Source organism: Scleropages formosus, chromosome 3, assembly GCF_900964775.1.
Source record: "Scleropages formosus chromosome 3, fSclFor1.1, whole genome shotgun sequence".
In the NCBI taxonomy this organism is placed as follows: Eukaryota; Metazoa; Chordata; class Actinopteri; order Osteoglossiformes; family Osteoglossidae; genus Scleropages; species Scleropages formosus.
The window spans coordinates 9,774,092-9,799,843 of record NC_041808.1 but is presented as its reverse complement, the minus strand read 5'-3'; the positions used below and the strand labels follow the sequence as shown (position 1 = coordinate 9,799,843).

At 41.1% G+C, this 25,752-nt stretch overlaps 1 protein-coding gene across 1 annotated transcript in view; it reads right to left on the bottom strand.

The window, feature by feature from the left end:
• Positions 1-25,327, bottom strand: part of LOC108923793 (receptor-type tyrosine-protein phosphatase F) — a 180,406-nt gene extending 155,079 nt beyond the window's left edge. Inside the window, exon 1 of the mRNA XM_018734751.2 lies at positions 24,919-25,327. The gene's annotated coding sequence lies outside the window, so the exon portion shown is untranslated. The remainder of the gene's footprint in view (positions 1-24,918) is intronic.
• Between the last annotated feature and the right edge of the window lie 425 nt (positions 25,328-25,752).

The window sequence follows — 25,752 nt, the reverse complement described above, 5'->3', positions numbered from 1 at the left end:
ACTATTTTATATTTATATAGTAATGACCAAAGGAGATAAATTACAACTCATCCAGTTCTCTTGCTCTTCATAATTTAGGGTCTGCAAGTACACTTTCAGTAACACCAAGGCAGCTATCAGTCCTTAAACTGGTGCTAAGAGTAGGGGAGTTTTCATTTTTTATAATTAAAAAAACACACCTTTGTTGGGCTGAGGCAACCTACCTGTGGGACCAGTGACCATCCCTGTCTGTATGTTCTTACACTGAACACACACACATGAAAAGTTCTTACTCCTCCCCTTAGCAGTTTATACTCTGGTGCACAGCAGTGACTGTGTAATAATTTACTTGACTGATTTATTTCGGTTTAATTTGTCAAATCAAAAAACATTTGGAATAACACTTTGAAATTTGAGGTGCTATATGTTGACATGTCTGTGCATTACTGTAGATCAGGCAATCATTTTCAATGCACTTTTTTGTGTTCAGAATGCTTTTCGTGTACCATAACCTACAAAATCACCATTAAAACTCAATCCACCAATGTTACATTACAGATTTCCTCTTCAAAAATTTAGTAGAAAGTTCTTGTGCTTATAATGCATTTCATTAGAAGTCTTCAGCAACACTTTAATCACGGCCACAAGTCTATATATTTTACAAGCTGAAAAACAACTAATTCGCTTAAAAGTGGTGGGGGGGGTGCAGTGGCGCAGCAGGCTTGGCCTGTGACTGCTCTCTGGTGGGCCTAGGGTTTGAGTCCCGCTTGGGGTGCCTTGTGAGGGCCTTGCATCCTTTTCTGGGTGTGTCCCCTCCCCCTCCAGCCTTGTGCCCTGTGCTGCCAGGTTAGGCTCCTGTTCGCCACAACCCCGCTTGGGACAAGCAATTGAGTCAATGGGTGTGTGTGCGCACGCATTTAAATGTGAAGAACCTTTTAACATTTTAAGGATACTTTTTTCCACTGAAGCCGCAACTGGTTTTTTTAGGGTTATGAGAAAGAGCATGTACACGTAAGTTTGCAGTGAACTAATTTAAATATGAAACTCAAACATGATTCCGATTTTTGACTATTTTTGATATTTACAACAAAAAATTCTGGACAAAAAGTATTATCTACATCTCATAGTGGCAATGGAAGAGCTTAAAAGTGCAGAATCGGAGTAGGCAATTCGACTTTTGAGTGGCTGGAGAAGAGCAGGCAGCATCTAATATTTTACTTTATATTGATATACAGTATATTATCATTAACAGCACCCAGCAATGCATTAATCCAGAGCATAGATATCCTGCTGTATTAGGGCAAAAATGCAGGACCAGGTCATTTGTGTTATTGCATTTACATTTATTCATTTAGCAAACGCTTTTGTCCAAAGCGATGTACATCTCAGCAAAAGTACAATTTATGCATTACATTAAGAAAAAGAGACATACCTGCAGACATGTGACTCAAGTAAACCTAGTTTGTTACCTACCACTTGCTGCACCGAAGTTCATAGTTCAAGTAGGTGCATAAAATACAGGATAGACAAATCCTGACACCCTCCTACAATTTTATTTATTTATTTTTTTAAATAGTATTAAGATACACAAGCAAGCAAATACAATGGCAGAGTAGTGGCTGATAAAAGGCTTTATCTGGTGATGCTCATGAAATTACGGTGCATGAACATTTACACTGTACATGAGCTGGAGAGATCTTTAGCGAAATGGGTCCAGAAAAGGTGAGTTTTAAGACCCTTCTTGAATGAGAGTTTCTGCTGTTCTGAGTGAGAGGAGAAGAATCTGTAAAACTTCTATAAAAAGTGTAATTTGTTTTTTTAGGATGGAATGGAAAATGTAAAATGTCATTTAACAACAGGGAGTTATATAATAAAATTATAGAAAAATATTGGAACCATTTAATCCACAGGTAAAACCACTGATCAGTATATCCATTTTTTACTACTCCCTTGGTGATTTACTGTATACTTCATTAACAACTGAAACCCCTAGCAGAGGTATACTTTGCAATCAATACTGCATGTGATTTCATTAGCCAAGTTTACTCTGAGGGACACACAACAGCTGAGTGCAAGGCTTCCCACCATAGCCCAGCACAAGGGAGAGAACCACAGGTGGTGGGTGCAGGAAAGAATTACTGCAGTGGGGGTAGGAAACACTTTGTAATACATTTAATGTCTCCAAATCCTCAGAGGAATGCATGAAAAACATGAAGGAAAAAATAACAACATGCAACTGCATTCTTGGCATGGCAAAGCTCGTTACCACTGGCCCTTACCGCTAAGCGCAACAAATCAATTACCATCCCCTAATAATAATAAAAAAAAAATAAATCACTGAAGCATCTGCTGGATTCCAAACCAGTCATTTCCTGAAAATATGTTCACGGAACCAAAGTCGGGGACTTGCTGAGGCATAATCAACCGAGGTTTTCGGGGGAAATGATTGTGGAGGGTTTGTTTGCCTCTTCCCAACAAGGGACGAAACCAACCTAATGTTGTCTGAGGCGATGAAAACCTTGTCAAATTAACCTAAGACACACACAGACAAGGCACTGCTAAGAGTAAGAAGTTTCCCTGCTGGGCTTGTCTAGCTCTAATAAGTGTGACCAACATGGTTTTTTTTTTTTTTTTTTTAAATGGTTACAATTGTTTTCCCCTTATTAGTTCTTTTGGTTATGTGGTGTCAAATAGCCACATGAGACTTTCTGTCCACTGATTATGCAGAATGCCTGATGGAGATTATCCACCTGTTCTAGGAGACATTCTCAGCCAGTTACACAGGTCTGGACTATTGCACATGTTCAAAGGATGGCCAAATATCCATCAATGTGGATATTAGTCCATAAAACATAACAGGGGGCTGTTGTCATTGTACATCAAGGTTAATGAGGACAGCTGGTAACGTAGTGGTTGGAGCTACTTCCTGTGAATCCAAAGGTTGCAGTTTCAATCCCCTAGTACCCTTGAGCAAGGTACTTACCCAGAATTGCTCCAGTAGGATTACGCAGCTGTGTAAATGGGTAAATAATTGTAACCTTAATACTGTAAGTCACTTTGGAGGAAAGCATTGGCTAAATGAATAATCAAATAATATTTCACCCAGTTCATATTCACATTTCAATCAAAGCTTGAATTCAAATAAAGTGTACCTTTAACAAAAAGAACAACATAACCAAAAATCAGTAGCGTAAAAAGAAGCTGGTGTTGGCTTACTGAGTGGGACCACCACAGATACATTTGTCATCTGGGAAAGTGGGGGGGGAGACAGAAACAAGAGTATCATAAATATCCTTCCCATCTTCATGCAGAATTTAAGTAATTTTCTAATTCCAGTGAATTAGCCCAGCACAGAGTTCCTAACCTAAGACACTTACAGGTTAGTCATTATATCATTACCCACCATGGTGCACACTGTTAATTGGACTTCACACCAATCCATCTCGGGCCCGGTTGTCAGGACACAATGATTTGTGCCTACTGATGAAATAACTGTAATTAGCTTGGTGTGCCCCCATCATAACATTAGCATTAACCTCAGCTGAGCACCATCAGTTTGAGGTTATTAAAATAAAATAAAAAAAAAAAAAGCACCCATTTCTCGACGAGGATTCAGGCAGGGGGTCTTGGATCGATTCATTTACACAGTGGGTCTTCCACCTCTCACTATTAAGGGGGAGGGGACATTTTCCTTCCCTCAAAGCTCTTCCACTGGTGTCAACACAATCTCCTAATGGAGCACACACTCTGTCCATAAGTTGTTCAGGAGGAAAAACAACACACATAGCTTCAATAAAGGAGGGGAGGAGGCAAAAGTTAGCTGAATTTTAACGTCAGATTTCTCCATGACCGTTTTCAGTTCTTTACAAATACATACAACTGTATTTGTAACATTTGTATGTATCATTACATACAAATGATGCAATCTGCAACTTTCCTCCTTTCCCAAAAAGAGAGAGAATGTGAAGTGACCTGCAGTGGGTTCTCATTTTCTCTGTTCAAGAGGTCTCCTCAGAGCTCCTGCTTTGGAATCAAAACACCATGCATCATATCTTCCACAAAGTCCAGCATGCTTCACTGGGACTTTGCAAATTAACTGGAGGAACTGTGGCACTCAGGCCTGACCTGAGCATCCATGCTCCTCTCTCTGAGCATTTAGCACCCTGCAAAGGAGACATTCTGCACAGGCATGCATGTACACACACATTCAGGTACAAAAGATAGTACTGCTTTTGCAATGTGTGTGGTACCCTATCAGTTCACTGAGGCACTCAGTATCTAAATCAAGTGAGACACTGGAAATGATACTTTAAAAAAAACTTGGCACACAATTCAGATTCTTTCCCCAGTCAATGTAAATCACTATTTTCACTGTTTCAACGTGAGTGGACTGCATGGCTACCGAGCTAGATCCAACATATGAGATGGTGCCGTTGTGTCAAACAGTAAATAGACTTTTTATATTAAAAAATGCTTCTGCAAAGAATTTAAGGAAAAATACTAACAGTACAAAAGGTTGATTTTAAAAAAAATTAACTGTCATCAAATGAACAGCTTGCTCAGTGTGAACAGGGTACAAGAGGCAGGATTAAAACGGCACTGATTGGGATAATTCAGCACTTGAACAAAGAAACAGATGATTGGATTTTCACTGATTGCCCTGTACAGTCCATGCAAAAATTCTTCATACAGCCAACTTGGGTACAAAAAATGATTAAGACAAGCAGTTTTACATTAAAACAAGGACTACCATTGCTGTTTGAATGACAATGGCACTTTAATGTGAGAGGATTATTTGTCCTGAAAAGAAAACCGGAAGAAAAAAATTAACAAGTGAATTTCATTCCAACTGTTGGTCAGCAACAAGTCACCAGAACTTTGTGTACTTAACATGATTTTTAAGTCATATTGCCATTCTCATGGTTCCTCATATGCCCTTGGAATCTCAACTGGCAAGATTTATGTATAGCCTGTAATTAACTTTGTGAAAAATGGCTAGATGGCAGTCCTTCCCAGCTTCTCCTGAACAGAAAAATCCATTCTGAAGAGGGCAGAGATCTGTACATCTCTGCAGGTCAAGTGAGTGTCACTAGAACCAAATGTAGAGTTTACGTGTGCCCCTTTATGTAATGAGGCATGACGGGAGGGCAACTGAAGTAGGTCAAACAAAAATTCAATGGGCACAAAAGAAAAACCTACAGAAGCAAAAACTGGTCACTTAAGGACAATAATTAAATAGTTTGAGTACTGAACACAGTTTCTTGTATAAAAGATTAGATGGTTTTATCTTAAAATACAGATTTTACACTTTAGCTAATTAGCAGAACACAGGCCATCCACTTGTACAATACCAGCACAGGGAATCTGCTTGCTAAAGGTATACCCAGAGTGCAGCTGCATCAGGTACAGGCCTTCCTCTAAAAGCTAAACCACAAGTGCCCAAGAGTTTCTCTTCTTGTGAGAGCCAGAATATACATATCACAGACCCAGTCAGGAACAGCTGTGCCCTAAGCTGATACCTCACAAATTTCCTTACACTTTCCCAATGACAGCCTAAAAAACAAAATTATCCATTATGCACAGCAGTAATACTTTTTCATAAATCATATCAATATGCCTGCATTCCCAAGCAGATGAATATTACTATTGCAAAACAACACCTGTTATTTGATATAATGGGTACCACGGTTTTCATTTTTAGGCCTTGTTGCTCTTCTTTGAGAAGCTACGTGCTGCTCTGAAAAGATGCAGAACATGAGAACCTAAATGTGAAGTCATCAATCTAATTGATTCTTTCATCAATTTTCAGCACATCAATAGGCCTCCACACCTTTGAGCCACAGGAACAATTAAGACCAAAGGCCTTATACATTTACTTAGACACTTTTCTCCAAAGTGACTTACATTGGATACCATGCACTGCCATCAGCTCACACACCTTATTCACCAAAGTGACTTACACTCCTAGAGACACTACTTAAAATGAGTCACTCATCCATACATCAGTGAAACATACTCTCACCGTGTCACTCACACAATATGGGGGGGACCTGAACAGCATGTCTTTGAACTGTGGGAGGAAACTGGAGCACCCAGAGTAAACCCAAGCAGACATGGGAACATGCGAACTCTACACAGACTGAGTGGGGATCAAACCCATGTTCTCTCACACCACCGAGACACTGTGAGACAGCAGCATTACTCGCTGTGCCACCGTGCCATCTATAACCTGCCTGATACAATGTTTATTAATGCTCTATGAAGAAAAATCACTGCGAAGCTGGTTAAGTGCAGGGTGGGTGTGTCAATGCCTACCAGTTCAATGTGATCACTATTTAAAGCCTTTATTTGTACCGTCTAAGTAAGTGAGATGAAGGCCACCAAAATTCGAGGCTGGTTTTCACTTCTCGTCAATGACAACTCCCTTTTCTCTAAGGTGCTCCTCTATGCCAGCTGCTAAATAGGTCAGACTGGAGCCCAAACGAGAACTGCATAACTGTGTTTTAATTAGTCTACAAAGCCATCTTTTCTGCCATATAAAAACTGTGCCACTGTTGCAAGTATTTTTACCTCTAGAGCAACCAATTTCTTTTCAAAATCTAAAAAACAAATGAAAATATGAACACTTCAGTGTTCAGCATTACAAAAAACTACCCAAGCACAATATACACACTGGATGTCTTCTATTTAACATACAACAACCATTTCCTTTAAGCACACTGACTCAGTGCAGTTCAGTGTCTGGATCCCCCCCGTTAAAAAAAAGAAATAAAAATAAATAAGCACATATTTTAAGAGAACTGACATTTCTGGTTCCTACAGGCCAAGATGCATTTTTTGGAGAGGTGAGGCCATTTATTTGGCCTTTCCACAGGTTTTTGATCATTGCGCCAGCAAGATGACATCCTTTTCATGCACTGTAAGTGCTATGCCAATCCTATGGTCACGACATTCTTAAAAGTCATCAGTGTCACATCTACTGACCATAAGATCACCAGAGAAAAGCCCCATGCTAGGCATGGCAGCCTGCCAGTGCTGCAGACCTAATTGAGACCCAGTGAGAATGCCCCCTAACCTGCAATAAACTCCAAAGTCCAGGCTCCAGACCTCACCAGTAAAGCACAGGGAGCAATCTGGTTTTTTTCTGTCCTTTGCATGCTCTCAGGGTGATCTCTGCTTCAGATCAATGGCCTTCTTTAAGTCGTTCCTGGTGTCAATATTTCTGCTTTCCCTCATTAGCAAAGCCCAACATCTTCAGTCCACCTGAAATACATCCCTTGGCTCCCTTTCACATTGGCTGTCTCCTTCCTTCAAAGTCTAAACAAATTACCTTATTCCTGCCCCATCTTGTGCACTCCATCCCTTCATACTTGTTCCTGGAACATAGTAAAAACATGCTTGTTACCCTGCTTCCATCGGCACTTTCTGCCATGCTCAACCTCCTAAGACATACCAATGTTAATGACAGATCACATCACAATAACCTGTCGGCAAAGAAAGCTAACATCCATCATCCAGCTGGTGTAACATCAAAGGAAAACTGGAGCTCTGTCACATGGATGGACATTATTATCCATTTGTCAAGCACTGTAGAGTCTTCATTAGTGACAAGCATTTGTTTGTAATTAACATCAGTTACAGAACCAAGATTAGAGTATGAATTTTGAGCACACAGACAATTACATAAATGGCTTGAAGGAAACAAAGCTTACAAAAATAATAAATCAATCATTAACTTTGTGAAAAAGGTCTGAAGCTAATTAAGAGCCAAGTTTCATGGATGTTTTTATGCATTCAGTTCATTATGTATACAACAAAGACAGCGGTCCACACTCCCAGCACCATCCACCCTTCCAAGTAACACAACCTATAGTAGGCTGGCATTTAAATAGTGTGAAGATTCAGGGTCAGCATAAAATCACCAGTCATGTAGAACTGTCAGGATTTAAACTAATTTTCCTAAATTATCTATGGATCAATGAAGAACAATAAAAGCAGGCTACAGTGTCACACAGATGCGTCCTGTATGTCCACCATCATGACTGTGGTTGACAGCCAACAATAGTTCCTCTCACCCACTGTTATATTATTCTTTGGAAAAAGTGCAGTAAAGTCATATGCTTTAGTTACTAGAAACAGATATTAAGTCCAACAGGTCACAGTTATTTAAGAGCCACCATCTTAACAAGGAAGGTGATCGATGTGGGGAAAACCATGACTGGGTCAAGGCGATGTGAACTGGCTCTTGCAACTGGGTTACAATAATTATGGATTTAACAGCATTAGAGTAGTATTCACTTGCTTTCAAGAACTTTAAACCTCTTAATAATTAGGCACTGAAAATGGGTCTTCGAAACCCTTGTCTGATCCCAACCAACTCAGCATCTTAATTACCAAGCTGTAGGCCTCCTTCAAAATTCTTAAAAATAACAAATCTAAAAGCCCTTTGATGGTTTTACATCCTGTGCACACCAGGGAAAGTGCTGCAGCTCTGGATGAAAAGGAAGCTCCAATCAATTAAAACCAATAATGTAGCGAAGATGATTAAACGGTAAAACACAAGCTGTCAAACACTTGCTGTGGAAACTCAATGGTGTGACAAAGGATGGATGGAGAGACTCTGCAGGTGTCTGGTGGAGCCAGAGAATTATCACTGACAAGACAATTTTGGAGAGCAACTAATGCTGCACCATTTCACGAACAGAGCCTGTGCTCCAGACAGTTGCAAGGTCAAATACGAAGAAATGGTGGTGGACCTGCAATATCAATCTAAAATATTTCAGTTACTATCAATACCATGGGCATGTAAATAAAATGTACAAGCAAGCAATGTACAACAGTAAGCCAGAAAGTATCCACAATAATGTTATTGTGGATAGTTTTTGACTTACTCTTGTACATGTTAAAGTTTGGTGCGAGGAAAATTGAGTTTCTTATAACAATAGCTACATGTATTACCTATATTTTTTACAGTAACAAGTTAAAAACAGGGACATTAAAAAATGAGGGTAGAGGTGTTTCAGGTACAGTACTGTTTTCTGAAACAAAGAAATACAGCCTGACACTTTGCTTGCAAAACGTATGCCCCCCCCTTTCCATACAGTAAAACTAAATACATGAGGTGCTAGAATGGGGGGGGGTGTCACCAACCAGTCATCAATAACTACTTGTGCAATGCAGGGTGACAGGACATATGGCAGGGTACATCCTGAATGGGACACCAGTCCATCACAGAGCAGTCATGCAAGTATGCACACAAAATAAGGGTAGTGTAAAGTAACCAGTTCACCTGAAACATCTTTGGTCTGTGGGAGGAAAAAAAAGGAAACATGCAGAAGAATCCTACACAAACAGAACATGCAAACATCACACAACTTAGCTGGATTCAAAACCACAGCACAGGAGCAGTCCATGGAAAAGGTCATACCATCAAATTGGCTTTGAGACAGCAGAAACAATTAGGTTTGTGGGAATAACAGCAGCACAGAATGTCAAAGTACCCTCATTTCACAAATGTCAAGACAAAAGCTGCTACATTCAGGTAATACTTTCCAAGAACTCTCAGAATTAAATAAATTAAAAATAAACCAGGAACAATTAATACTTTTTGATTACCTCAGGGAATAAAAATTTTTCCTAGATCACTAGTCCTTTTACATTGGTTATAATACATGTAACATGCGCATCAGTAATTTTACTTCAGCGGCCATGGTTAACCTGAATGAGAGGTGTTATGCTCATATAACTGCTTTTCTAACTCTCTCGAGGGCAAACTGCATGTTGTGTATTGTCCTGTCTACGTACGTTGTCCTGGGTTTGAGTCAAGGCCAATGTAGTTCAGCACAATAACGGCACAGAATGGCCATTGCTAATCCAAATTAGGTCCCACCCCCCAGGAACCTGGAGAAAACCCCAGGGGAGACGGCTGCTGTGCTGCAGGCTAATTGGAGCTTAAGACTCTGCATGCCAAGGGCCTGCTTCGGAAAAAGCAGCTCTTTCTTACACAGAAAGCAACCAGCCCCAGTCAGACTACACAAATGACCTTCCCTTCGAGCTCAAAGGTCAAATAAAATGTTCAAGACGGAGACAGTGACTTGCTTTACACTGGTTGACAATGTACCATCGGAGAGACACCAGAAATGGCCTTTTCAAGGCCTGTGCCATTTATCTTTCAAAGGCATGTTGCAAAATCCAATATACAATAACAATCTGATACAGTACAGCCCTATAATGACCCTCTGGGTGATGAAAATGAAAACCTCCATATCACATTCTCAGTGAAAGGACTTTTTTTGCACATCTTACCTGCTTCTCTTGTCACTGACCATTGGCTTCAACTGAACAAATGGTCCAGCACATCCCCGAAACCCATCTAGACATGACTACTTCCATAAAACCGGAAGAGATTTTTCTTAAGCTGAATGGTCATCATAAAATCAAACACTACCAATCTGCAGGGATTTTGACACTATTTTCAGCAAGCAGTGCTAACTCACTCTAGAATTCCATCTCAACTAATTACCATTCAGTAAAGGATTACTCCATAACACTAAATGTAAATTAAAGTGAGGGAAGAGGTGACTAGACAGGTCATATTCTCCACTTTAAGACTGACATTCTTGAAAAGATATGATCATTTCAAAATGTGCAAGGTAATGACATGGATTATGGATGGATGAAGCATCAAGTTATCTTCAAACTAACTTTAATCCTGGATTAAGAACATCTTGCCATATTCACCTTTTAGATCCCGACACTAAAACCGGCTGTCACACAACCTTGAATGAATTTTTCCGGAGTACAATTATTGGTAAATTATACTGGTTAGAAAAATAATAATGCAAGTTGATATAAATTTATATTTAAACTAGGTAAATATGGATACTCAACATCACTCCTTAATAACCCAATGAAGGATGTAACCTTAACTATTAGAAATTATATATAGTGCTTGGACAAAATGCATCTTAAAAGTAAATTTCTGTTGGTGTATTACAACACTCAGAGTTACCCTGAGCAATCTCATACTTCATTCTGAAACCCATGCTTTTAACTGTTTAAATGTGCAATATCAGTATAATGTGGTAACCGCAATGTCTTGGCAAACCATGCCGATACAGCACAAAAAAACCAAGCATACCAAGTTCTTTTGAAACAGAACTGGATGGGGAGATGGACAGTTAATACTAGTCATCTACTACACAAGACACACAGGCAAAATCCAACTTAATATTCACAGAATGCAACACTGAACACATCTAAGTCAAGCCCCTTAGTCACTAGATAAAGATTTGTCTAACAGGCAGCCTTTGAAGTAATCCACTTGTGAATGAGTCATTTAAAAAATTAACATCTTCTTTGGAAAAGGTGAGGAAGATTATTAACACCATCATTACTGTCCTGTGCCTTTGCCAGCCCTCTTAAGAGTCCGACATACCTTTGACTCCCATTTATCCAGATGGATATTTGAATGCAGCATTTCAGGCCCGTCTTAATTCGCCTGTTACTCTCACTGATCATCTCATTATGCTGTGTCCAGCAATCTTTGACCTTAACCACATTGCTACCAGCTGCCTAGGTGGGAGTATGAGACAATAATTCTACAAGTCAGCATAAGAAAGTTCAGGATTTGTAGGACTTCATGGGTACACCAAGCTTTCAAAGACAAAGCTTTTTGAATTTCACCACTGATGTTTAAGAAGTGACCCATCCACACCACTCCATTATTGTTTGACACCAAGTTCTTGCATAACTGTTTTGAAGTGTCAGGTGACATTTGAAATGCTCTGCAAAGTTCGTCAGATGCAGTTTGTGTTACCTTTTGTGTTTGCTCAGACCATTTTCCCCCTGCTTCTAGCTTGGAAGACAGTTTAACTTCATACAAGAGGACTCCCATAAGAGAACTTCTTTGGCTTATGTCTAAGTCACACAGAGAACTGCAGCAAAGTGTTGCTGCTGACACTTCATGCATCTGGACCACAAGGAAAGACAGAGAACTAACTGTCAAACTATGAGCAATCAACCTGAATATGGTTTGTATACACACCACATGGTTAACTGCGCCACACTGTCATTAGAATCAATTGCTCATCTGTAATTGCTATATACACACTAACTACTCAGTGAGGCTAGTGGTCAAGACTACAGTTTGAGCATTTTTTGCACTAAGCCTAAAACATAATAACGGTATGAAGACAAAGCTGCAATTTCAAATGAGGCCACCTGGTCTCAGCAAACTACCTCCAAACGCAATGTCCATCTCATTAAAGATTTGAAACAAATGACACCCACACAGTCATAAATCACAGGCCTTCAGTTTATTCCCTTTGCCTTCAGAGAACCATTTTTGCATCCAGTGGGGGGAGACAATGTTTAGTTTCACCTGTGAATGTCAAAATAAGACAAAATAAACTACAAAAACATTTTGCTTCCAGGTGGTTGGGAAGTTAGGGGAATGAACAAACACTGCCTTTGCCCCTTTACAGAAAACACAGCAAGAAAGCCTGAACATTATACATAATTCAACTTTGGAGGCCAGCCACCATGTTGCCATTTTACATTGTCTTGCTGCCACAGGCATTGCTGTGATCCATTACAGTATTGATTAAGGCACTTGTCCTCACAAGGCAGGCAAATGCAGTTAAAAGCAAATCACACCATTAAATGATGTTCCCCCCTTTCAAATTCCTTTCTGGATAAACAGGTACTTTTGTCTTTACAATCAATATTTGCAGAAAGAAATACAAAACAAATATTGGATAACAATTTTACAAAATTAATGTAGAATAAGTTCTTATCCAGGGAAAGAAAGCATTGCGCATATATACACACACACACACACACACACACACACACACACACACAGGGAACAATTTATGTCAAGATGTTTACAAAGCACCCTTTCCACTGCTCAGGTATCAAGGATTGTATTTCAATTTCAAGGATGAGGTCCATAATACTGTTATCATCTACCTTTGTTGAATATAAGAACTTACCCACATCATTAGCACTTTAAAACCCTATTTTCAATCTGCTACTATTTTCTTGGATGCAGTTTCAAACTTGAATTATGGGATGAAGAAAATGTCTCTAGAGCAACTGGAGGTGCAACCAACTGTTTGTGACAACTTGGATGACAAACTCAGATCTTGCTGACCCTAAACAGACCAATTTTCAGTGCATGCACATTGGCAGCTACTCTTTTCTGGACCAAAGGGAAGAGATAACTAAAGGACCTATGAGCTTGGCTCTAACATGGGCCTCACATAGCTGTGAAAGGCAGCCTCCAAAACAGGGACACAATTCTCCTAATGTGTTTGGGTTTGGGGCATTTTACTTTTTAATCAATATATTACACACAGAATGTCTACAACTGCTTGTCCCAAGCAGGGTCACAGTGAACCGGAGCCTAAACCAGCAACACAGGGTACAAGGCTGAAGGGGGAGAGGACATACCCCAGACAGGAACACCAATCCACCGCAAGGCACCCCAAGCAGGAGTCAAACCCTAGACTCACTACACAGCAGGCACCAGCCAAATCCGCTGCACCACCACACCCCGCAATATATTACAGGACCTGAAAATTGTGTGTGTGGAGGGAAGGGGACAAATTTCATATGAATCGTCACCCTAATAACCTTGATTGCAAAATCCATGTCTTTATATGTGGGACTTGACCAAAAGGCCATTTTAACCTTTAGTTTTCCTATTATTGATGAGTTTATAAAGAAAGAACCTCTGGGTCCTAAACAACTTAAAGCCTAACTTCATGCTAACCGAGAAACAGGTTACATGGCCACATTGCCCCATTTCCAAAAGTGGGTCTTCACTGTATCTGAATATTTTAATTTGTCATTGCTGGATCTCTGATCAGACTATAAAAGGGGAAAATGTTCATCGGTTTGACTATTTCCCATTTTAATTCATAACTGAGTTGTTTGCATGATTTCAAAAGATGAGGCAGCATTTGATTTCTTATTACAGTCCCATCCACTCTGGTCATTGGCAATTCACTGTATACACCAAAAAAAATGTGCACACGCAACTGGAAGCTGCCCTTCCTTCTATCAAAGCCGCCACAAAGTTACTGATGGAGGGGGGAGGGGAGACCAGTGGGCTCTGTCTCCTTAGGCCAGGACCTCCCAGATGGCACACCACGAAACAACAGGGCAAATTTCATGCACCACAGCACCAAGGCTATGCCATTTTGATACTAGAACAATTAAACAAGACTTCAATTCTCAAGGGGGGACAAATTCTTCAGAAATTAAATCATCATTCAATCCTTGGGAGAATAGCTACATTTGCAATTATTAAATTAATTAGTCATTAGTTCAACTCTGAACACATTTCACAAAAAAAAAAAAAAAAGCATTTTAAGCATCACCAAGTTTTTCATGTCACCACTGTTTCATTGTTTTCTGTTAGTTTTCCTTTTTTTTTTTTTTTAACAAAAAACCAGCTTTGCACCTGAGACTAAAATTACCTTTTACTGTTTAATCTACACATCTGTTTGTACACTAAGCTATAAAAACAAAAATGACATTTTTCCCAGAGCACTTCCAGTCAGAACTTATTCTATACTGAGAAACAAAACCGCAGTTCGATCACATCAGACAACCATTGGTGCAACAGCTATCAATCTCATTTTAATATTCAAAAAACACAATCCATGTATCAAATTTTGTCTGGTTAATTGTGCAACTTTTTTTAAACGCCTAATATCAATACTTCCTTCACAGAAGTACAAACATTGTACTGCAGTTACACACTACCAGAAAACAAACAGCTACAAGAAACACTAATAGATATGGAAATTCACCTCACAGTATCCTGGAGGTGGATAACAAAATTTAAAGAGCCATCCTTAGATCTGTTTTGCAATGATGCAGTTGGACAATGTTACCCAATGTAGCTTGGGCTGTACTGTGAGCAGAGACTTCTAGACTAAAATGATACAACCTTAAGTCCATTATGAGCTCTCTCATTGTGTTACGTTGTGGGTACTCCAGTTTGAGTGTGAATTTAATTCCAGGAAGATGGTGACATCCAAATCTCTCCAGGGACACTGCGCCACGTGGGATACCCCTGTACAGGGAAAGAACACTCCGTCCGGCATACCACCCCATACAGAAGGTGGAAACAGGCAGGGCCTGCAAGACATGGTGGCCCCGTTTGCCAAGGCTCCTGGTGCCACCCATCTGGTACCTCCGTGTGGGAGGTGGGCCACTGTTACACTTTCTCCCACAATTCCATGCTGCAATTCCCATGCCCAACCCCCCTTTCACAAGTAGGAAGTCTGTGTCAACAGCTCTGTGCAGGGTTGTCCAGACCTGTCCAATTTCTTACAGAGCCGAACAAGGCCAGCGGGCCAGAGTCCAGAGAAAGGTGGAGGGGCTGAGAGCTCACTTGCTTCCAGCAGGCCCCACAGAATGGCGCTGCAGCACTCACGGCGGAGTGAACAAAATGGCCCTCTAATCCACCGCTGTCAGCCGCCTTGTATGAACCCGTCGTTACGGGAACAGATAATGGCTCAACAGAAAACCCTGGAGACTGGGCTGGAAGCAAGAGGCCCATTGCAAAAACGTGGTCACACTGTCTGAGCATAATGACGGAATGAAAATTTTACTTCTCTCTTAGCATTCCTTTATTTTTCTTATTCTAAAATAAGCAGCTCAGCTATCCTATTTGTCTTGACACAGAATGAGTACTCATAAAAGTTCTATCTGTGGATACACAATAATGAATAAATTAGCCACTGGGGGGGGGACACCAGTGCTAATTTTCAATCACGCCTACATCACAGAGTACATTATAATAAAGATATCCTCAAAATTCCTTATGTCAAATTTCTTCATCAATATATGGTATCAAAGGTCAAAATAAATCAAAAACAGCACCTAGACCTAAAAAATACTTAAACACCAATGTTTTATATTTCAACAGATGGGAATGGATTTATATCCCTCCCTCAAAAATAATGTTCCATTCTATATTCATTAATAGCAAGCAACAATGTAGCAAGTGTTCTTGTGTTCCTTGCCAGATGTACTCGTTTATTTATATTTTGTCAACAGTTAAGCAAAACCACTTATCCATCTTCTTGTCCATCATAATACATCTACATAATATACCAAGAATGTCTCATTTAAGCCCATAAAAGGTTCGATTCAGTTCTTTGTTTACTCCATTTAAACTGAAAAACATTGTAATGCAGTCAACAATGATTCCATTAAGGCCAAAATTAATAATAAAATGGGTAATATTGTGGCCTCACTGCACTTCGACACTCGTTTGACTACAGGGTGGAGTGTCTTCTATCCGCACTTCTCCTGGTGACTGCCACAATCCAGAGTCAACCCGGATGGCTGGGATGGCGGACTGTGCCGGTGTGTTTGTGTGTGCATGTGTCTATTTGTGCCTCTGTGATAGCACAGCACACCCAGACTTGGTCCCTACTTTATGCCTGATGTTGCTAGGAGAGGCTCTATACTGGATATTCAGGTTCTAAAGATGGAATGAATGAAATGAATGGACCCTATGGTATTCATACAGACAGATTAACTCTTATAAACAGCAAAAAACAGCTGAATACAATATATAATCTGTGCAAAAGCATTTTCTAAAAATCTTCATAGAGGTCCTGAGAAATGAATTTGTTTCTCAGCAAATTTCATGAGGATAGGAGGACTAGGTCCAAAGTTCACATACAGCTGTGTGCAAAATTAAAACCAGGAGAAATGGTTGGGAGAGCCAGAGAACTTGTACAATGTCAACCATACAGCAGCACAATTTTTGAAACAATTCAGAAGTAGGAGCACAGCAGCACTGATCCCTGAAACATGATCAAAGCACACTCCTGCATTCGAACACGGCTGACACTGTTAAGCATTTCTATAATGTCACATTGGAACTGAACAAAGTGCTGTTGTTGTTATTTCCCCTCCTTTAGTTTGGGGCGGGGGGGTTCCCTTTCAAAGTACAGAAATTGTCTTTCAAGAAAAGATTCTGCAACTGAAACATTTTACCCAACCCAAGCTGCTTTCCTTTCTGTTTAATCATCTCATGATTGAAATCCACAGACCCACAGATCCATTGAGAGCTGTCAATTTATCCTTCTCAGTCACTGGCAGTGGCTGCAGATGGCAGTGGAAAAAACTGGCCTCCATCTGCACACAACAATGGGACATCCATGGAACAGGGTGTCTGGGTGACCTTAACCATGCAGAGAAGGTCCCAATTAAAAAGCTTCAGTTCTGAGGAGAGAAAACACTATTGCAACCAAGGAACCATAAAACACACAGTGCAACTCAGCTTTCAGATTCAGTGTTTCTTTCCAGGGAGATGGAAAAATTGCTCCTCCTGCTTCCTTTGCAAAACAGCCAACCCATATGGACAATGGGCCACAGGAAACTCAGTCCACTTAACATTCAGTAGTTTTCTTGAAGACCTATCACAGGGAACCTGAGAGATTCACAAATTACCAAGTTTGCCTTTTTGGCACTGTCAACTAAAAAGGCTCAATGGATTAACTAGCTGATCCATTATGGAGAACTCACACAACCAAAATCTCCCAGCCTGTCTACATTATTTCGTTCCCTTGATGCTTTGTTTAGCTGAATATTAGATCAGGAGATGGCTGCACTAAAATTCAGGAGCAATATTCAGGCTAATTTCAAGTAATTACATCTTTCAATTTGTAAATCCTTATTTGTCTTCAGGCAAAGCAGAGGATGAGTGTCATCTTATACTGGTCTCTCCCTCCATCTCTTCATTTGTCAAAGCTGGATTTACTGAACAGCAGTTATAGGTGGACTGCAGGTAGCACAGTAGACAGCCAGCTATAGCAGTTATGCTAGTATGGTGCTGTTTGTATCAACATAGTGATATGATTTTGTTGCTGATCCCCCCCCCCCCCCCACGAGCAGTCATGTTTGGATTTGCCTAAAAACTGAAAATACTTAAAATTTTTCTGTTTGATTCAGTTCAAAACATTCCAGATGTGCACGCTTTCAGTGTTGCCAGCACCCTTGTTTCTGTTGATTTATTGGACAAAAAAGGGTTGCAGAAAAACATGGGCACAAATGGCATAATGAAGTGTGAAGTTAAAATAAAAAATAAAAAAAAAAAAAAGAAAAATCTGCAGGTCTGCGCAATTCTCAATTTAACAAATATTTAGTAAACTACAACAGCATACCTCATTACTTAAGTGTAACTTCCTGCAGATAATTCATTAAATTTCAACTGAGTATAAACTCTGTTGGTACATACCAGAAACCATAAAAAAATGGCTTAATTACTATGAAGGCAAAGCAAAATCAATATTTTGATAAAAAAAGTGCCCAGTTTCAGCAAAAAAAAAAAAAAAAAAAAAAAAAAGGGGGGGGGGGGAATCTATTGCAATACGGAAGCAAAAGTCACTCCTAATTAAACAGATTTTCAAACTCTACAGGCTTCCCTTCAAAGTACCAACATGTGGGCCAATTTGCATACCAATATTGAGGAATATGTTTATTTGATTTGAACACAGAGGGTCAGAGTGATGTAAGGCCACTGGAGAGGCTTGAGAAAGACAGCAGTAAGGGATGAAAAAAGGCAAGATGTTGACTTCAAATGCAAGTCAGTGACATTCATTACTACTTTTCTGAACAATCTTTACTGCGGGCACTAGTGTAACCAATCTCAGATCAAGTAAGAATCAGGTTGGTAATCATGACATATCCTACACAATCACCAGGCATCCAAAAGTGCTCAATTCTTTCAAGTGGTTTCAAAAGTCTCCAATCTGTGCAGAAGTTTCCAGGAAAAATTTACTAATTAAGCATGTGTCTAAAAAGCTGCAAGTCAAAAACTGAAATGTTAAAGCACATCAAATTAACATATGATCAGGTAAGGGTACATAAAATACTACTGAAGGTTACACTTGCAGTATTAATAAATTATGGAGGTGAGGCCACATATCAGAACAACACTGCCTGTGGTACTGGGCTGAATCAGATAAATGAACTCACAAGCCACACATTCTGACCTGACCAGGTGGGATCTTTGGTGTGAAGGACAATGGCCATCCTCCTCCACCACCACCAACCATCAGGTTCACACACATTCACTACCAAACAGTGCACCATCACTTTCACTCGACTTGCACTGCTTTCCATACTAGTGCCTCAGTACGCCAAAAACGCATTCATAGAATTCTCATTTTCCAACTGTTTTTCCCCTCTAAATAAACCTGGATGCTCTTCAAAGAAAAGACCTCTCACTGAGTGCGTTATGTCTTGTGCCTGGTGACACAGCAAGTACCATTGCTGCCTCACAAGGCCTGGGTCATCCCAGAGGACATTGGTTCAATCCATTCTCAGTCTCTGTGGAGTTTGCATGTTCTCCCCTTGCTTGCATGGGTTTCCTCTCACAGTCCAAAGATATACACTTCAGGTGAATGGTGACTCTAAATTGCCTTTAGTGTCTGAATTGGTGAGTGACTGTTTGTGGCTACACTGCAATGGACTGGCATCCATCCCATCCAGGGTGTATCCCCACTCAGCCTTGCACCCAGTGCTTTTGGGATAGGCTCTGAATCACTGGAACCTTGCTCAGGATAAAGAATTTATTGGAACTAGATGGATGTCTTATGTATGTCAATAAAAATATCAATAAAGTAAAAATTTCTAGAAACAAAAGTGAGAACCCCATACAACCTTGAAACAGAAGTCCCACTTTCAGCGAGAACCACGTTTCCCCAACACTGGTTATCAGCTGCTGAAACTTCATGGTCTTCTTCAAAACTGGAGTTATAAAATTTCTTAGAAAAAAATCATAAGTGTAGTTTTCAATCACTCCTGCACACTTCACCCCACTCAACAATACAGTAATGCCACATACAGTAAAATGCCACCTCTGCCTGGCATTTCATTTTTCAAGGGACAATCCCATTATCTGTTTCTTTGCTCTGAATCTCAGTGTTATCCAACTGTATTCATTCACATTGCAAAATACAGATCAGACTCAATAAAATGGGTCCAACATTCCACCTGTTTCATGTGAACAGATGATTTTCCATTCGATGGCCATGACTGTCAATGATTTGCCACATGGCTACACAAAGACAACCCACTGGCAAAAGGAAAACTCTGCCAAACCATGCAAGACTGTCCATCATCATTTATTCAGATAATGCAATACACTTGAGAGCCTCACTGCAATAGACTGAAGTTTGGCAAAAATACTTATTTTGGGTCTTGTTCTTCCTTCACATGTTCAGAAAGTACAGACAAAAATTCTTCATAACCAGACTTTTCTACAAGAATCCCAAGGATGACTCTCAGCTGGTATTACAGTGATACTTTCAGTTAGACAAACACCTCTCAAGTATAATCAGGAACAGCTCTATCAAATTAACCCTTTGTTGCCATCATATCGGTAAACGTAGTTCTGGACTTGAAGTCACATTAAAGAATTTAAAGAGAACAGTTTTGCCAAACAGGGTTAAGGAGAAAATAAGAAGCTTAAAAGAGCCTGTAAATTTCCAAAACCCAACCGTTTCCTTTTCCACGTTACTTGGACACGCCCTGTAAAACACCAGTGTTAAATGTTTTATAAGGCCACCCGCAGTGTCCATAATAGAAAACCTGGTTTCAATCAGCAGTCAAATTTCCTTTGCGGCTGGCAAGCTGTTACCACAAGCGCTTTTTGACCTTAGAGACAGGCAACTGCCGCTTGCTCTTGGCTGTTACAAGTTGGCCACATGGCTTCAAAAAAAGGACTCCTACTACAAGTCAGCCTTGCCTCACTGTCTTTCTGGCACCTGTCAACATCAAGTATCTCCTACTGGAGCTTTCAGTCAAAGACAGCGTTGACAATAGGCTGGCTCTGTGGTGCTCACAGTGGAGACCTCCTATAAGAACCTTCTTGCTACTTGAATGTGGTATGAGAACACCTGCAGGCCCACCACCATCTTCCATTCCCCTCATGGCAAAATGGGAAATCACTGTCCCTGCTGTCAGAATAGCTGCCTTTCACACAAATTTAAAGAACACTGCTGAATCTCAGAAGCATTTGATTTCTCATGGCACTCCCATATCACATCAACATGTTTATTCAGTAAAATTAACTCTCATTCCCCTGAACAACTAATGTTCAGGCACAAAATACCTCACCCTGGGAAGGGCACTCTAACAGGTGTGAACTGGGGAAGTATCCTTCCATTGTTAATCACCAAGGTCCTTAAAAGAAAGACAAGAGAAAAATATGAATATTTATTAAGCCTCACCACAGTACAAGTCATCAATGTGGAAAGCAAGAGCAGAAATAAAACATTTAAAAAATGAAACAGCTGGGAGGGGGCTGCTGCACAGCCTTTTATCATGTGGTAAAGGAGGCCTGCAACAGCACCAATTAGCTCTGGCAATGTTTATCCACTGTTTGCAAAAGACTGCCTCGCCACCAGGAGGACCGGGAATATATTAGCTAAGGCAAAAGCTGAAACAGATGCTTTGGCGGGCACCAGCTTGCAACGAGAACACACTCATATAGTCACAAAAACACACGTGCAGGCCTAGTTCCACTACATCACCCTACTCCAGCCCTCAGCTAAACATACCTGTGATTCACCATCAAGTCTCTGACTTCTGTGAGCCCCCTGTATCATCCCTTGCATCCACAGAACTGCTCCCTGCCAGTAACAAGCAGCTAGACCAGAGTCCATTATGACATATCCCACTTATGCACAAATGTTTACATGTCACCCTAAAACTTGGTAAATACGTGGCAGCTCCTACCGGTCTTGCCATGCTGTGCCTCAGAGCCTTGATGTGAGAAATTATTCTGAGAGCAAAGGCAGCATAAACATAATTTTGAACATCCACTTCTGCGTTCCACCTGTTTAATTAGGCTTGTTCCAAACAGGTAAGTGACATACTTCAAAACTACCTCAGCAGTGGGTAACACCACCACCACTGACTAGACAACTAACCAGCTCTTAATTCCTCTCAATGTAAGGAACAGCTGACATGTCTAAACCGGCCATTTACTGCATTTAGATGACGGTGCTCTTTTATGTAAAGTTAAATTCAGACAAGTGTCAGACAATATAAGGCAAAAAAAAAAAAAAAAAAAAAAAGTTTCAACAGTAAAAAATATGACCCCTTATTTGTCCGTTATCACCTCAGAAGGTGTGTATTTAAAAAGAACAAATGCAAAGCCTTCTCACTACTGATGCAACGTGAAGAAACCAACCTCTTCCCTTCTACCGCTTATGCAGCAGGTTTGGTTTAGCAGTACGACAACCACCCAGTCCCTCAGTGTCTGCTGTTCTCTGAACTCTAGGGACTAGTAGTTCTGTGTTCCAAATATTAACTCGCAACAGAAATGCCTTAAATCGTCGGCTTAATGCACACGGCTTCCCTGTGAACGCCCATACAAGCACCATTTATGTGGTTCCCGTCTTAAAATAGCAGCGGAGTTGGGTGGGGGTGTGGCGATGGAGGGGATATTCAGTCGACAAACATACAAATTCGATACTATCATGCAAACTACAGCGTTTTCCTTACTACAAGAAAACTTCCAAGAGAGGGAAAAAAAAAAAAAAAAACGTTTTTGAGAAATGGTGAAACCGAGGACTCGGCCCCGCTGGTCCGGGAGCTGCGCAGGCATTGTGGAGCACGTTACAGACCGGTTTATTACAACCTTCTGTCACGACAATAACTACGGATCTTCCTGATAAAATTATGTTTTAGGGAAGAAAACATTTGTTTTTAAACGACGTCTTTCTGTATGTTGCAGCAGTTCTGAATGCGCACATGTACAATTCATTCATCAGGTCTTAAGCTACGTCTTTTCCACTTTTCGATGTTAATAATGAAGCACCCGGAGAAAGATAGCCGTCAACAGTACGGTCATTTATAAACACCTACAGCGACAATCTCTATAAAATACGTTTCAATTATCTGCGTTGCCCAACCTTCTTCCTCAGCTTTTTAACAGTCATTTTTACTGTTCAATTCAAAATAGATTCATTTGTCAAAGACGACTCTATCTTGCACGCATACTGATACTGCAGCTGATACGTAGGAAACTTGCTGTTCTCCGTTTTACCAGTGTTCTGCCTCTGTAACAGGACGATGTGGCGCTCACGCACTGTATTCCCCGAAGTGTACACACATATTGTGCGTGTGTGTGTGTTTAATTGCGTTTCCAACACCCGAAGCTGAGGACGAAGGACACTGACTTACCCGAACACAACTATAAGACAAAAGGAACATGAATGTCCTTTTCTGTGGAACCATGTTTGCTTTACAGAGTCTCGGTTCCACGACAATGATTCACAGAAACATTCGATTGTGTGCCATCCACCTCGTCACTTCATTCCGATTTTCTTTCCACACCCAGACCAAGGACACAGGCATGCAACGCGTACACCGATGGATGTTTAAAAAAAAAAAAAAAAACATCGCTACTTTAGTTTCTTACCTCCTAGGGAGAAGAAAAAGGGGGTTACATTTGAAATACTAATACCAGCACTTCTGGCACAAATGTTGGTGTATTAGTATTTCAAGATAGAATGTAGAAATTCTGGTATCCAGAAACTGTGTTTTAAAGCAAAAACGGTGCAACTCGAACTAATTTAACCGTTTATTTTTTAATTCACAACAAATAATGCAGGTTTCAGCAGCGGACTCGATGCACGGAAACAGGTTGCTGTTTAAAACACGGCTCCGCTACAAGATTTACTCGATACTTCCCCATTTACTGTTCAACGTCCACAATTACACATTTAGAAATGCAAATATTCACGGTATAAGTTCTCTTCAGCCCGCTTTAATTAATTAACAGTCGCTGCACGTAGAGACTGTGTGTGTGTGTGTTCTGCTTAAGTCAGAAAAAGGGTATTATTTCCCAATCGGATTCCCAAGCCTTTTCTGTCAACACACAGTAAATATGAACAAACTTATTCGAAGACGTCTGCATAGGACCAATATAATATTGTAGCTTTTAGGTGAAACGCTATAAAGTTAAACCCGTTCTTATTAAATTTCCCCTTCACCCTCATTTCCTAAGCTAAGAGGTGACTAAGACCAGCTTAACAGGTCAGAAACCAGGCAGCGAAAAACACAAAGCACAAATCTCAATCCCCTACACGCCAGCGTTTATTTTATGTATTTCATTCATTCATTCATTTCAAAGGATGTCCGTTCAGTCAGAAGGCGGGTGCCGAAGCGCGAAGCGGGCGAGACAAACCCATCCACTCCGCAGGGTTCTACACCTTTGCTGCGCTCCGCGGTGGTGCTTCTTACATGAGGCTCTGGGTGTCTGGATAAAAATCACCAGATGAGCCTTTCCGACAGTGAAACGGATTCAACAGGCAGAACGAGCACAGGTCCTTCTCACTCCTTCGCCAGAGCACCTGACTCCCCGGCTTTTTCTTCTGCTTCGCTTCATTCGTCACACACACACGACGCGTTTCCCTCAAGTCTCCGGCTTCCTTCCTCCGCGGGAAACACCGACCGTGTTTACCGCGTCTCTGCATATCATATGTGCAGAGCTGAAGGGCGACACGGAAGAACCGCGCGACCGGCTGCGAAGTTGCACTTGACACCGAGCCCAGCAGGACAGCTCGTCGGTCAGCGGGATGGAGCAGTTAACCCGCAACGCGATCGCTCCTTTTTCGCTCCAAACCAGTAACGATCTGCTGCTACGCCGAGCGGGTACTAAACCGAGGGGGAACGCGGAGTCCGCCTCTGCTCCGCTTCTTCTCAGCGTCTTACCCGAGCAGAATGACCGTTAACTAGTCCCGGTCAGCTCCACCGTTGACTAGCCAAGGAGGAGCCGCTCAGTATACCATTTGACTACTCCGGCTCCACTCCGCCTAAAACAAGTGGCTCGTCCAGCAAGTCGTGTTGTGCTCCCCCGTCTCGGAGAAAAGCAAAAGCGGCGGAACTCACCGTGTCCGCGTCCCTCGGCCGTTCGCATGTCTCTGCCCGCTGTCCGGCCGCCTCGTCCCGCTCGACCCCCTTCCACCTCGCGGCTCAACTCGCACCCGTTAAAAATCCACTTTTTACCTCAGACAACCGCCGCCGGGCTTGACCCGCCGAGAAAATCACACCACGTGTGGGAAGGGGGGTGAAGTGTAAATCCCGGCGAAGAATAACAGTTCGTAAGGTTTCTTGAGGAAAGACAAAATATTTTTTAAATTATTGTTTCTTCTTCTTATTGTATATTTCCTTCCGAGGCGGCGGCTCTCCGAGTTTCTCCCACTCGCTGGCACTGGCGCTCGCGCTCTCAGCCCGCGGTCCGCTCGAGCTCTTTCTTGTCTCGCTCTCTCCCTCAGTCTCAGTCACGCTCGCTCTCGCTCTCGCGCTCGCGCTCTCACTCCGGCTCGCTCGCGCACAGGTTGCTCTTCGAGACTTTCGGATCCACTCGGTTAGACTCGATTCTTTACGACGTTACGGGATTACTACTCCATTACTTTAAGGAAAAATAAAGTATGTTTTCACGGGTTTGCTTAGTCGGCAAAATTCTCGTTTTCTGAAGGGAAAAAATAGAGTAATTCCCTAAGGAAGCGAGTAAAGCATCTTTAATATGTCGTTTTTTTAAAAAAACACTGCAGTCGCTATTGTCACCTTAATGTCGTATAGTTCGTGGATTTAAATACGAGTTAACGCCCAAACTGTTTTATAATGTGCTACAAGAGGATTTCCAACTACGAACAGCACAGAAAAAAAAAAAACAGCCATGATTTAAATGGCAGTTTCATCGCAATTCACAGCATTTAATTT